Below are 13,333 nucleotides of genomic sequence, written 5' to 3' on the forward strand. Positions count from 1 at the left end.
CGCAGGGCACGTATCTGGGAAGTGCCACCCAGCTACCCGAAACAGTTTTAGCTTTCTGCATACTTAAGATTGCGTCGAATCAGAGCCGTCTTAAAAATGAGGCAAACATGGTACATTGGCTGCGTTCCAGCGACTGCACAGAACTGCTGACATTACTAAAATCTAGATAATTTAGTCCCATATGGGGATCCATACCACAATTATATTGTCCCTGTTTCTACACAGCCCTGATTTTGCACTTCTTTAAAGCCTGGCTTTTTATAATTTTAATTCCCTTCACCAATAAAGCAATTTGCATTCACACAGTCTTCTGCCTAAGTAAGGGGGGAGGGAGGCAAAATATGCCACATGACCTTGGTCTCTTTACAGTTGATTACAAGGAAGCAGGTTCTTCAATGAAGCCATTCTCCCTCCCTGTTTAATTGATGTGAGCCATCATGACACTGTAACTGAGAAGGCAAGCAGGCTGTGGGTACATGGACCAAGATACACACTTGTTCAAATCCTAGCTCTGATGTGACACATACCATGGACACTCAGGTGTTCAATGGCTGACACTGCCCTTGGGGGTCGGGATAGTACAAACTATCCTAAAATACTAAGACTTAAAAAAAAGATATTTTTTTCCTAACTCCCTACCATTGATAGAAATAACTTGGAAAATCCGCTATCTCGATCCATACTGGCTGATCCTAATGCCGCATAAATGTTTAATAAAAGCATAATAATTTCCAGAAAAATCCCTTTCTCTATAATTTGAACCGAGCAGTGTTGAAGTCAAACATTCATGTGAAAAATTCATTTTCCTTTCTTTTGGACTCATCTTGGTATTAAAGGAAAAGCAGCCACGAGAGGAAAGTGTTTAATGTATAATCATACCGGACCAGTAAAGCCTGAGAAGACAAGTACCCATGGCATTTTTGTCTTTCATGACTTTGGGAGGATCCTAGTCTTTGAAAAAGATCTTGAAACAATAATGGCTTCATACTGTTTTAGATACACTATCAACTTTACTGCTGGGGAAAGTAAAAAGATTTTATTTGATCATATTTTAATATTTTGCTGTTGCTGTTTGTTTGTTTGCTTGTTTGTTGAGATAAGGTTTCTCTGTGTAGCCTTGGCTGTCCTAAAACTCACTTTGCAGACCAGGTTGGCCTTGGACTCAGAGATCTGCCTGCTTCTGCCTCCCAACTGCTGGGATTAATCATGTGCTGGTGCCACAAAGCCCAGCTGAAGTTTTATTTTTTTAAAGGGTCTTTTTTTCCCTCCTCGGGGATGAAGAGACATCTTCCTACATAAGCTTTGCTTAGCTTTGCCTCTCCATGCTGATAAAGCATGAAGCTCTGATTGTAGACTGAGTTAACACAGCTCACACCTGTGAGCAGTTCCTCTTTTATTTTCTGGTGAAAGCCTCTGTGAACTTGGACGCACTCACATAGTAGACCCCGAAGGCTACTTCCCCTTTGTCAAGTAGCTTTGGCTGTTGTTGCTGTTTGAAGAAGTCTGAGAATGATACCTACTCTGAAAATCAAAAGGACAACTCAATCATGGGGACTTTAAAGTGTTCACGGATACTAATGATGATCTACACCAAGTAGTTCTCATTTTTTTCTACACCTCGACATTGACAAAAGGACCTATAGAACTGCCCCCTCCCCAGGGGACCAAAAGTAGCTCTTGCTGCTCTCTGTAACCATAACCTATGCCTGCTAACAGCCTTTGAGTAGATTTAAGTAGATTTAAAGAATAAAAATCAATACTACCACCAATGCATATCTTTTCATTTCTAGCCTCAAGAATACAAAATTGCTTTTCTTTTTATCATGGCTCATTTTAAGAGAAAATGAGTACCATATGCATTTCATATGAAATATTAGAGAGTTGATGTGAGTTTTTCTGGTTAATTCTTCTGGTGTGTGTGTGTGTGTGTGTGTGTGTGTGTGTGTGTGTGTGTGTGTTATGCATATGTGTACTTGTGAGTGCAGGTACAAGTGCCCATGTGTAAAGGCTAAAAGTGAATGCTATCTTCTACTATTGCTCTGTCTTATTTTTTGAGACAAGTTGTATCATGGACTGGACTGTGGAGCTCACTGAGCTAGCATAGCTGGACAACAAGCCCCTGAGACACACTTGTCACTGTTTGTCCAGCCCTGGGGTGACAGACACATATCACTGTTCTAGGCTTTTGTGTGACCTCTGAGTCTCTGAACCCTGGGCTTCAAACATATACTGCAAGGGCCACCTCTCCAGTCCAAATGTTTGGTTTTAAAGTCTTTTCATTATTTACTTAGGGCCTAATTGACCATCACTACTTAAGAGAAACTCCTCTTAGCCTTCAAAAGTAGGCTTGGGTGGGTGTTTGCATATCTCTGTCAAGTCGGCTTTAATCTGGGGGCTATGCACCTGAGAAATATTATACATTCAGCATTCACGCCATCATTAACGCCTCGAACACAGCTACTTCTGTAAGTAATAATTATTAACATGAATGTTAGTTCAGTCTAATTTAGTTCATTAGCGGAATAACTCCTTTGATTTCTAAAGAGGCATCACACACAGCACTTTAATCAGCAGGCAAGACCAGCGTGTTTATCACCACCATTCACTCAACTTCTCCCCTCAGCCATGCTGGGCAGACTTACAAGGATTAAGAAACCTGTCCTGAGTGTGTATTGCACTAAGTCCTTGCATGGCATTCAGAATGGCCGGTCCTCAATGACACCCTCCTGTTTGTACACAAGAAAGGCCTGGTAGGAGCCATTCAATAGAGAGCCTGCCTGGTGCTGTGAGACATGGTGTCATTCAGCCCTGAACCAGCTGTCACTAATCCATTTCCTTGATTCAGGAGATGGAAAATTGGGCTTTGTTCCTTGAACTGGTTCTTCAGGCTCTGTGTACAGGGTCTTGCTTGTGTGTTTGTTTGTTTATCGCATGCATTCTTTTACAGTTTCTAACACCATAGTGTGTCTAGTTAGGACTCTGGTAATATGATTTCTACAGTGGCCAAGGCAGGCATGGGGACAACTATAATAACCTCATGTGATCTGTCTGTCAAAATGCCACATATTCCATCATCAGTTACCAAATGTGCATCTGAAGAGGGCAGGAGGTCAGGGCAACAAGCTACCAGAGATAAGGAGGGAGAAAGAACGTTCTGGAAGCAGCCTTCCTCACGTGTCTCTTAGCTGTGATTTCCTCAGTGAAAACCCTGTTGTCCTAGGAAGAGAGGATCATCTACTCTGAGTGAAATGAGAGCTATGTGCCTCACCGTGAGAACAAAAGGCCCTCCAACTCTGAGAGGCGGCTAGGGAGGTGCTCGGAATTATGAGCGTCTTTGTTGCCATTCTGTGCATCTGTGAAACCCATGCACAACTCATGATGTCCAACTCATTTCACAAATGGGAACAGTGGTGTGTGTGTGTGTGTGTGTGTGTGCGTGTGTGTGTGTGTGACAGAGAGACAGAGAGAGAGAGAGGCAGAGAGAGAGAGAGAGACAGAGAGTAGGGGTGGGAGATAGGAGGGGGGCTGCAGGGGTGTGTGCCAGGGGCACAGCAGCACAGATGTTAAAGGAAGATATGAATGGATCAACAGTGTTATGAACTGAGTTTAAAGAGCACATGGCATGGGATTTTTGTTGTTGTTGTTTTTGTTTTTTTTTCTCTGTTTTTTTTTTAATGAATATTTTCTTTATTTATATTTCTTTCCCCATTTCTCCTCCCTAGAAACCCCCATCCCATCTCCCCTCCTCCTTTTTGCTTTTATACCATTTTAATTACATGCATGTGTTAAGGTCAGTTCTAGGTTGAGGAACTAGCACCACCATAGACGCAAATAGTCAAGGAACAAGCAAGGCAATAAACACAAATGTCAAAGAACAAGCTGAATCCTAAAGCTACCCAGCAGAATCCTGCGTACTCTTCGGAGGCAGTTTGGCTTCTTTACATTTCTAAGAGTGCCTACATGTAGGTGTCATAGCACATGAGTGCCTGGGGCCTGCGCAGCCAAAACAGGGTATTGGATCTCCTGGAATGGAGTTGCAGATGAGTGTGAGCTACCAAGAGGGTGCTAGGAACCAAATGTAGATCCCCTAAAAGAGCAGCAAGTGCTTTTAACTGCTGGATACATCTCCAGCTTGTGAACATTGTATTTGCAGTGTATGTGGAAGATGGAGGGTCAGCATGCCTTGTAAGAGGGCCAGTCAAGCTTTCTGTTCCAGTTTGTGTTTTCCAGCAAAGTTGGATGAAGTTTGTACTAATCTTTGCCTCCTTCTTCAGATAAAGCATCTGGGATACCCTGGGAAATTCAGAAGTCTGCCTGGTGTTATTCAGGTGTGCGAGCCTGTGAGTTGAGGTAAGTATGCTATACCTGTGACTGAAGGTGGATCTTTGATGGAGACACAGAGGAAAACTCAGTTTGTGAGACAAGGAAGCTCTGTTTCATCCAGGCCTCCATACTTCTCAGGGTCACAGTGACAATATGTGTGAAACAAGAGAAATAAAAGCAGCTCTGCTTGTTTTGTATGTTACTTTCATTGTTCTGGGGAGAACTAAATGCCTGAACAATCGACAGAACACGAGTTCCGAAGGTCTATTGAGTCCACGTGACTTATACACCTATTTGCATTTAGGTCTGGCACTGTGTGAAGTAAACTTGAGCAGTAGAATTTTGGGAATGAATTCTAGTTTTTCTTAGGACGTTGTATAGCAATAGAAACCATGTCATGTCAGGAGAGAGGGGGCGAAGGGAAGGAGTCAAGGAAAGCTTTCTATTCAGAGGCCTCTAATTTCTCACTGATCTTAGAATAAGAGATCCTGTGTTTTAATTCACCCTAAACCCAAAACACAGTACAACTGGCACAGAGAATGGGAACCCTTCTCCCAGGAGACTGGTAACTGGGACCTGCATCTGTGTGCATAGGTAGTATCAGTTTCCCACCTTTTCTAAATGATTTTATCTCTGATATCTCAATGACAATAGAGAGCAGAACCTATTCTTAGGGTATCAAGAATTGAATTAGAAAGCAAACCTGTCAGTCCCCTGTCATCGTTCCATTCAGCTTTGCTAGGCGGCTTGATGCATGCCTTTCTGGTTCTGACATATGATGTATAGCCACCGCTCCCACGTGCACCTCCCTCCTGAGGAGCGAGATAAATGGCCACCGAGTAATGAGAAAATACTTGAGATGCACACTGTTCCCATATACATGGTCACCAAGGAGAATGCCACTAATTAGAGGCCAAGAAGCAAACAATTTGTAAATGAATTAGTAAATGAACAATGCCCTAGGGGCCCCCAGTGAGTTCATTTGCTTCTAGAGGATGGGCAATTTACCCCTCTGCACTGGTGAAATCAATCCCTTGTTAGCACTGCTTAATGGTAGTGTCATGGGGTTGAACTTCTTCCTGACCATACATAGTATGTCTGGCTAGGAGGGAGGAAAGCTGAGGAGAACAGTGTCCAGGGTATGATTCATGTCGTCCTGGAGGCTTAGGGTAGGTCCCCAGCAACTGACTGTATCAGCACATTTCACCTTGGCTTGAAACATCTCAGGATTCTTCATCATGTTTGCTATGTCGCCAGGCTAGCTTCAAACTGATGCATTCAAATGATCCCAGTGTTCCAGCCTCCAGAATGGGTAGTTGTAGGGATGGCACTGCTCTTCCTTGTCCCTGTCACACTGCAGATAAATTATACAGTTTGCTTTGGGTATCTTTGAGGGCTCCAGGACCTCTGAACGTACCAATAAGCGCAGATGTTCCAGTATTTGACCATATCTTAGGCTAGCTTCTCCAGCATTTCAAACCACCTCTCTGTTACTTACAATTCGTTCTACAACGGGAATGCTATGGAAACATGTTGGACAAGACCATGTTAAACAATAGTCAACTATCTTCATGATTGCAGGACTTAACAGAGCCTCTGGTAGCACAATGCTTGATAGACACAGCCCCTACCCACTTAGAACAAGCATTCTTGGAAATAATACCTTTTTGGAAATGCCATGTTAATTGCATTTACTGACGTCACAGAAGTTTGAATCTTCTAGAGAAGCAGATCCACCTCTTCCTTTAAGTACGTAATCCTTTATGCTGCAGGCTCAGCTGGGCTGGGTAGAATGGTTCTTACCTGCTTCTTCCAGGCTCCAATAGTCCTTGAATTTTGCTCTGAAATACCTTTACTCTTGATAGTCTTTAGAGCAAAACCCATGGTTTTGGAAGTTCTGCATGTTCTGAATACTACCCATGATTCTTTGTACCCACCAGTCCATCTCCCTCAGAATAAGGTGAGAAACTTGATGGCAGAAGGAAAGAAGTCAGTAGGCACAGAATAGTAATCATTCAGCCTCCCGATCTCCCTGTGCACACACAATACAGTGCTTTCAAAATGAGTTTTTATGTATCTGTGTTTACATGATCACCTGCGTGCACACACAAATATGCCCATGTATATGAAAGACAGAAGTAGTCGGTCTTCAATCTTTCTTTACCTTAGTTTTGAGACAGGGTCTCCTGATGAACCTGGAACTCACTGCTTGGCTAGACTCGTTACTGAGTAAGCCTTAGAGATCTTACTGTATTTGCCTTTTCAACTCTGGGATTACAGGTGCAGGCCACACACCCATATTTAGGAACCCTGTCTCAAAAAGATCTGCTCTTTTTTTAAGGGTTAAAATGCTGTTGTGTATCAAAGTGAGCAGAATAAGTTTTGTAACACTAAGGGCTTTTATACTTGCATTTCTATAATAATGACATTTGTCCTTGAAGGCTGAATGTCGCAGCAGCAGTGACCTCTGATTCTGAAGTTACACTGTTTGTCAATGCTGATATGCCATTGTCTTTGGGACTAGGAAAGACTTTGGATGCAGAGTACAATGATTGTATTGGAAAGAATACAGTGTGTGTGTGTGTGTGTGTGTGTGTGTGTGTGTGTGTATTGTCTCTGTCTATATTATACATATGTAATATATATTTATATGTACATAGTAATTTGTTTTTCTTTTTCAGGAAAGGATCTCACTGTGTAGCCCTGGCTGTCCTGGAATTCACTATGTACACCACACTGGCCTCAAACTCACAGAGATCCACCTGTCTCTGCCTCCCAAGTGATGAGATCAAAGGCATTCCCTAAAGTACCTGGCTGGAATCCAATATTATTTAATTGGAAACTCACATCTATAAGATATGACTCTAGGTTGGTGTGTGTGTGTGTGTGTGTGTGAACAAGTGTACATGCACAGGTTAGTGTACATAGATGTGCATGCATATGGAAGCCACAGATACCAGATGTTTTCCTTAATAGTCTTAATGCTTTGAATTAGGTCTGAACCTGGAGCTCAGTCATTCAGCTGGATGGACCAGCCGGAAGTCTGAAGGATCATTTTGTCTCTACCTGCCCAGTGCTGAGATTATAGTGCAAGATACAGCAAATTTGGCATTTTATGTGGATAACCGGGGTGCAAACCTGGGTCCTCATGCTGACACAGCAAGTGCTTTCCCAATTGAGCCACTTCCTCAGTCCCCAAGATTTGCCTTTTTTTATGCTATTTCTCTTTTCAGAGAGTTAAGTGATTAGTTTTGGCTCTTAAATGGCTTCTTTGGGGCAAACCCTTCTTTTTCTTCAATATACTTGCTTTATCTGTTTTATTATTATAAAACTTGGTAACATGAAACTGACCACTATGGTCACTTTAAACTACGTAGCTCAGTGGCGAGTCCATTTGCTGTGCTGTGTGACATGACCAGCATCCATATCTAGGCTGGCTCCACCATGCCAGACGCTCTCTCCTTGAACAGCTCACTTCTACTCTCTCTTGTTCCCGGGCCCTGCAAAGCGCTCTGCTCTTTTTCCTGCCTATGAACTGAGCTATTTCAGACCATAAAATTCCAGGTAAGCAGAATCATATAGTATTTGTCTGGTTTAGTTCCCTTAGACTCATGTCTTCAACGTTCATCTTTGCTGTGGCCACGTGTCAGGATTTTGGTTCATTCCGAAGGTTGAATGGTGTTCTGTTATGTGCATGTAACACATTTTCTAGATCCAGTGGGGGTACAGATGGATATTTGGGGGGAGCTTTCACCTTCTGACTATTTAGAACATGTTGTCATTAACAAGGGCATGCAAGGTTCTCTTTATGCTTCTTTGCGATTCTTCCGGGCAAGCCTGTATGCAACCTTGAGTGCTATCACACTTGCTACGATATTAGGTTCCTGTGGGTCCAGCTTAAGGGGTCTGCTATTTCCATACCCTCACCGACTTGCTTCTCTTCTGGTAATAGCCATTCTAACAAGGAAGCCTGCTTTAGACTCTCAGGTTCATGAATATTTCCCCACTTTATTTTGTGTAAAGTTCTGGCAGTAGGTAAGTTTTCCCATCCTATTCCCTCCCAAGGATAAATTATTCCATCTTTCTAATCAGATCTATTAATTTTGTCAATAATTCCACATACTCATAAATGAAAATTATGCAGGGATAAAATCTGTTACAGGGGTTCTCTTTGTTTCCTTATATTAACAATGCCTGCTGCTGCAGAACACTGAAAACAAACAGAAAACTACTATCTGAATTATATAAAAAGGAAGGCCAAATAGTTTCTTCTGACACCAATTTTGTTAGTATTTATAGCAGGCGGGCCTCTGTTCGGGGGCTCACTCGGGATGGATTCCATATATCTCCCTGTAACTTTTTTCGTTTGGGCTCATATCATGCAGCCTCACGGAGCTTCATAAATACGGAGCTTCCTGCCTGTGGGGTTCTCACAAGGGCACAGATTCTAGGCTCAAATGATGAAACATTGCCTTTGTTGGGACCAACAACAGCAAGATGTTCCTATTAAATAAGACAAACAGGTGGCTGGATGTTTTGTGATCATTTTAACAATTGGGTTCAAGTCCTGTTCCCTCTTCTAAATTAACTGCAAGGAGATCCATCACCCAGGCCAATAACGTACCTGGCAGGTTGTACGGCCTTCACCGTCTAGGCCTCTGTGATCATGGGTGTGAATCACAGCACTTATGCTGCCTAAGGCACCGGCATAAGAAAGCACAGCCTAGACCCAGCTGATTAAGCTGTAGCATAAAACAACACTTCAGTAGTCAGGCACATGACAGCCCACGATAGTTTATTGGACCAAAGAGTATAACATTGTAATTTACTTCTCTAATACATGTCATGTTCTCTCTTATTGTTTCCCTTATGGAGTGAAATATGCAGGAAAGAGATTGCTGTACAAGCTTCATGTGTTATGCCCCTCCAAAATTAGAGGGTAACAAACTGTCTTTATTATCCTGTGCCTTTGGTAAGCTGCTACAAATCACCGGAGCCACTGCAGGTGAGCATCTAGTGGCTCCGAAAGTCAAGGCAAACTAAAAGACTTCATGTCTCTGCCTGAAGCTATTTTTGAACTACAGTTGCAGCAAGACACAATTACTGCACTTCCTGACCCTTACTTTTTATTGTCAGCTCCTAACCAATTTTTCTTTCCTATTGACAGGAAACCAGGATTTATAAAGTCTAGCACGATGCAAATATTTCAGGGCCTAATTTCTTCCCTTCGAATGCAAGAGCGTAAGTTGCTTAGCATTTCTGTGAGTTTATTTTTCTTTCTAAACTGGAATTCATGGCTGCTCTCCAGCTGCAAACAGCCCCAGTCACAGATAATTTAAAGAGAATAGCTTACTTGTTTGTCAAGCAAACATGTGTAATCTGATGAAATTATTAATGTCATAGTGTGAACTCTCTTCTCATAAATACAGTTAGCAGCGCTGACACTGCAATTAGACTTCAATGTTCTGGCTCCCTGCTCATTTGCTCAATCTGTCAGTCCGGAGTGGGGGAGGCAAATTGTGGTGGGCACTTGACAGTGCACAAAAGAGATATAAACCTCATCTGATTAAACCTTGGTGAAAGATTAAACGGTTCTGAATGTTTGCCAGATTCTTACGATATGACATTCTTAACCAGTGGTAATAAAAAGTCCCATTCAATAGAGGTTTTTAAAAAAGATTATAGAGAGATCATATATATGCATTTGTATGAGAAATATGTGTCCACACATGTGAAAGATTCAGCAAGAAAGAGCACAGTCGCTTTTCATCCTGGAATCTGGTTTATCGCTTTATCATAACACGTTTTCTGGCTCTCTGGATTTTTGTAGTAATTTGTAGGAGAGGAAATAACACTGATTTACATGTTACCAGGGTGGACACTTAAAAAAAAAAAAAAAAAAAAAAAACCTAACCCAGTAGTAGAGTCAGTACTCACATTGGCCCACTTACAACAAACATCTCTGCTCTTGCTGTGTACAACTGGGTAAACAATATTTCCACGCCTGATCTAGCAGCTGTTAAGAGTGGGTACATGCCTGTCCTTTAGGTTCCTCTTATTGAACTCACTTTATTCCTTTTCCAGTTTTGATTTTATGTCCCATGAAATGAGACAAATTATTTATAATGGCTGACACGTACATCGTACTTTTGATAGCACTTCCTATGTCCCGGGATAGTTCTGGTTACTCCATATTCTTCCTATCATTTCATTCTGCATATCACACTACTCCTGTGTGCATGCTCTTTTGTAGATGAGGAGACTGAGGTACAGAAAGGGGAAATCACTTGTCTAAAGCCAAGAAGGTAATAACAGGTGAACTAAGACATGACTATAGACACGCAACAACATGAGCCTATTGGTTTAAACGTGCAACTATCGTTACCATCTTTGATCTAGAGATCATTAGAGTCTTTTATATTCTGCAAGACCTTCTCAAATGCCAACTCAGCATAGATAAATTCACAAACACCAAATAATCATACAGAGATATTTTAAATTCTCAGTATAAATCAGATATGCCACCCCAACAACCAGAGACTGAGGCAGGAAGATTGTCATGCGTCCAAGGCTAGGCTAGTATGCATAGTGAGCAATGACTAGCCAGTGCTACATAGCAAGATATTATCTCATAACCTTAAAATCAAGCAACCAAATGAACAAAAGCCCCAGCATCGCAGTCTTATGAAATTGGATGATTTCCTTAAATAACAAAGAAAGCTCTTGCGGTTCAGTCCTCCTGCAGCAGAAGCAAATGCAAGTGCATTCATTAAAAAGAAAAGGAAAGAGCGAGCCCAGAAGAGGTGAAGGAAAAGGAAAGAGTGAGCCCAGAAGAGCTGAGCCCTCTCTACACCTTGTTGACTTGAAGATGAATAAGACAGGACACTTCCTATACTCAGTTATGGCTAAAACCTCCTTGAAAATGCAAAAGGCACCCACAGGAGTGGTTCCAACCCCTTTGTTCTCTTTACACTGGGTTAGCAAAATGTGTCCTAGCACCTTTGTCCTGCAATGTGGGACGTGTGTGGGGAATGACCCTTTCAGGAGGAGGGGGTTTAAAGCAGTCAGTAGAAGAAGCAAGCACTGAAGGGAGCCAGCAGAGGATGGAGTGAGCGAATGACTAAGGGCGAGATCCATGCTTTCAGTTGTGCTGCTAACCAGCGCTTCCCCACTCGGAAAGTTCATTATATTTGTCATCAGACTAATTATTCTGCACTTGTTGCTAAGTCTGTTGCTTGCTTTCTCGTGAGCAGTCTTTCCACTCTCCTTGAATCTCTGTCTTCTACCATGCGATACGCGCTATAAAATTTCTTTCCTTGTATGGGAATTCTAAGGTCTCTTTCCCCCCTCAACAGCTTGAATTCCTGTATTCTGATGAAGATAGATGAAGTATTTGCATTCTATCCATATTCATAATCCTCTTTCAGAGTCAACCGAAAATACCACGTTTGTTGCCCAGGCAGAGACAGGCAGCGTGCTAGTGAGCTCGGCAGCTTTTTGTTTCAATGGAGAAGGATCCACTGCTTTCAAATCCCACAGAAGAGTGGCTACTTAGGTGAACTCAGGCTGTAAGAAACCCAGGACAATCATAGTGTCTTTTGTATGTGGCAGGAACAATAATTAATGATACCCCTTTTTATGCTACAGAAAAAAAAGACGGCCATGCGTTTGACAGACATGTTATTAATAGTTTCTGCCAACTTGCCATGCATAAAGGGTTTATTGGTTGCAACACCAGTGTAGGAAGACATTCTTTTCCTTGAAATGTTCAAGATGGTTGTTTTACGGATGAAAAATGAATGCAATCTGTCTACCGCCACTCAAAGTTTGGGTTTCAATAATAAAATTAAAATGAGAGTGACATTTCCTATTGTGGTATTTAACCATCTGCTTCCTGCTGGTCTGAGCAATAATGGCCTTACCTAGGTAGTCGCTATTTAACAAGAAGACCCACTGATATTGTGTCTCATGGTTAATTTATAAAGAAGATTTATTATTGATAAAGGGACTTGCATATTGGCCATTGTTCCTCTGATAAAAGTGAATCCTTTCATCTTGGGTTAGAGGAATTTTCAGCTTGACAAATAACAATGGATGCTTGGAGCTTCATAAGGACTGGAAATTTAGAAAGTATACACGGGGAATGTACATCAGTGACACTTTCTTGCCAGGTGGGATATATATGACTTTAGGCAAGTGCCTATTATTTTGCTACTCTATATTAATTAAAAAGATAGCCTCCCCAATGCTTTCTCAGCATCTGGAAGTTAAATCCAGAGACGTTATTTACCTTCATTTTAACATTGCTTCGTGAAAGTTTTCCTTTAGGGTAGATCTGCTATGCCAGTGATTTCTATCCATTAATCAGGAGAAATGGACAGCACCTTACCACATGGATTCACAATAAAGCAATGGAACCACTGCCCAGCAGCTAGCTTAATTCTCCTTTACGGAGGGCTGGGAGGAGGAGTAGTCAATATTTTAGTAAGTCTTTGGATTTTGTGTCAGACAACATAGAATTTAGACACACAAAGCATTAGGTTCAGAAGTATTCTCACTATTGACAAACTCATAAATATGTCTGGCTTATTTTGCTTGCAATGATCACTTATTAATTTACATAACTGCTACTGTTTGCTCGTACCGCTTACAAACTTTAGTTTTAAGACGTCATTAGCGGCTTCTAAGGAAGGAAAAGATGGAGCTGAAAATGTAGACTTTCACATTGGCCTTTCATTTATTCGCTGTCTCTGGGAATTTTCATGTAGGCACCCTTATTGGGTATATGCTAACGACATCCACCATGATTACTGATTTTCTCTGAATCCTTCGTCCTCTGTGGACAAATCAGTCAGGAGGGAGAAGAGTCTGTTCTCCGCTATGCCTGCTTCAACATCCATTCACTTCCTCCTCGTTCATGTGAGTAAGACCCTCAGTTTTCAGATTTTTACTCCAATGTTTAAAGGCATTTGAAACCTCATCAGGAATGTCTAGTTATCCATCGATGTCA

This window comes from Grammomys surdaster, unplaced genomic scaffold (genome assembly GCF_004785775.1).
Source record: "Grammomys surdaster isolate TR1022 unplaced genomic scaffold, NIH_TR_1.0 125460, whole genome shotgun sequence".
Lineage (NCBI taxonomy): Eukaryota > Metazoa > Chordata > Mammalia > Rodentia > Muridae > Grammomys > Grammomys surdaster.